Source organism: Tamandua tetradactyla, chromosome 10 (genome assembly GCF_023851605.1).
Source record: "Tamandua tetradactyla isolate mTamTet1 chromosome 10, mTamTet1.pri, whole genome shotgun sequence".
NCBI classification, from domain to species: Eukaryota; Metazoa; Chordata; class Mammalia; order Pilosa; family Myrmecophagidae; genus Tamandua; species Tamandua tetradactyla.
The window spans coordinates 107,739,451-107,741,887 of record NC_135336.1 but is presented as its reverse complement, the minus strand read 5'-3'; positions in this window follow the sequence as shown (position 1 = coordinate 107,741,887).

Here is a 2,437-nt window from a genome sequence, read left to right as displayed (position 1 = left end):
GAAATATGTTCTACAACTAATTGTGGTGCTGTGCTTGGAAATTTATAGCTTTTTTGTATATATGTTATTGCTCACAAAAAGAAGGAATATAAAGGCACGATGATGATAGAAAAATATTTAAACCCTCTTGCCTCCTATATTCTGGAGCAGCTAGAAGGAAAAATCTGAGATGATGGTATGTATGGTAGCCCATGACAAACTCTGGGATCTGTCCTATAACCACTTTTTGAAGAATGCTTTGAAAACTATTACTTTTTCATTTCTTTGCTTTGAATATGTTATACTATACAATAAAGAAAGTTTGAAAAAAATTTCATTAAAAGGTAATTATAAAAATAAATAAGCAAATAAACAGTACAAGTGGTTTAAAAATTAAGATTTACCTTCAATTGAGAAAGAATAGAAATTCAATTTTTGAACTGTTATCTTTCTCCTTGCTTTTACCCGCCACCATCAGCAATGCTAATGTCAAAACAATAAATTAAACCAACAGAGTTTCTGTAATCCAATCCACCCATTTAAATAAAAAAGATCTACCATATACTGTTAGATTGTTATTAGAAAAAAAAGGGAGGCGCCACACGAGCACCCCGCAATGCGGAAGGGAGCCCCGGCTGGCTGTGGCCTGCTGGCCTGGACGACCCGTGTGGCCACCGCTGACCCAACCCCACGTGTGGCTTCTCCCCCGTGGCGGAGGCCCCTCTGCCTGTCTGCTGGCCAGCCATCGCCGCCCTCGCCCTCGCCCCTCACCCAGGCCTCCTGCCTGCCGAGGCCGCGCCCACCCGGAGACCCTCCTTTGAAACAGGGCCCCTTCCAGGCTCGACTTAGGACTTCAGCATGTCGTTTTGGGAGACACAAGCTGCCCCACAGCAACTACCGGGGGGCCATGCAAGTGGGGCGGGGGACCTCTAAAGCACGCCCCCCTCCTGACACCCGGCCAGCAGCCGGCAGGGACGTCCTGCACCCATAGGCCCAGGAGGGGCGGCTCACATGCCCTCCCTGGCGCAGAGGTGCCAGGGTGCAAGGGGAGCTTTGCAGAAGGAAAGGCGGCACTGGAAATCCCCCCAGCCCAGCTGCAGACCTGCAGTGAGGTGCCCGCAGAGCTGCCCGCATGCACGTGACCAGTCTCCCTCCTCCCTCCTCCCTCTGTGCATGCCCCTGCTGTGTTCTGGGCACCCCTCAGGTTCCATCCCAGGATGCTGAATGTCCAGAGAGGCCCTGAGGGGCCCAGCAGGGGAGAGGACCTCAATGCGAGTCCCTGGAGGTGGCACTGCAGACGGTCAGGTTTGGGTGACCCCTCTGGGCCGGGAAGGGGCTCTTTAGGGGTCTAGGGACGCCGATGGGTCAGGTGGGAACAGCTGGACAGGCAAGCTGGGGAGAGCAGGTGTGGCACCTACAGGGGCTGTCATGGCTTTGGCTGCTCAAACGCTCTTCCTGTGTGAGAGGAGCTCCTGTGTGCCGTAGGTGGGAGCCACAGCAGGCCTGGGGGGAGGCAGGCACCGATGTCCCTCCAAGCTAGCACTCTTCCACGCAGGCTCAGGCCTCACTCAGCCTCCTCTGCACGGGCCCGCGGACCAAGGGCCTGGCTGCCCTCTCACTGCTCAGCCTTGCCTCTCCGTGCAGCACCGCGAGATGTGTGTCTTTGTTTCATATCAAAATTCTTCCTTCAATTACATGTTCATGAGTAAAACTGACGTTCCCAGGATAAGCACCCTGTTTATCCTGCTGGTTAGGGAAGTCCCTAGCAGATGTGGCAAGTAGTAGCCACAGTTTAAGAAATAAAAGCTGTGTTGCCTTTCAAAATATGTCCGTTTCCTCTAGTTGGGACTTTGTTTCTCCATGGAGAATCACAAAGTATGGAAGTCGTTCTGCTACCAAACCAATCTCTGATGTCTACTTGACAAACCAACAACAAAACAAGACATTATTGCCTGACAGTATGCCCTGTTTTGGGCAGGCCGTGGTGGCTCAGCAGAGTTCTTGCCTGTTGGGCTGGAGACGCTGGTTCAACTCCCGGTGCCTGCCCGCGTGCAAAAAAAAATAAGGAAAAATATGCCATGTTTTATTGATTCTCAGGTGCACGTTGTTCACCCTCTGGGCTCCCCGAGGTCTGGGTGCCCCTCACTGTGTGGTCAGTGGGCAGGGCCGTCCCTCTGCCAAGGCACCTGGTCAGCGACAAGTCCCAGTCCGCTTTCCCAGCAGAGGCACGGCCCCCCCACCTTGCCCAGGACAGGGCTGCCTGCGCGTGCCCAGTGCTAGGGGTTCCACTCATTTCGTTTACGTGCTTCCTGGGCCCCGTCTCCCCCAGGGGTCCCCACGTCAGAATGGAAATGTCCCTGTGAGCTGTCTGGGCCTCCTCCTGCCAGAAAGCGGGGAGTGGAGGCTGCCATCCGAGCGAGGGTATCGGCCTCGGCAAGCAGATGTTAGGTTGTTAGGC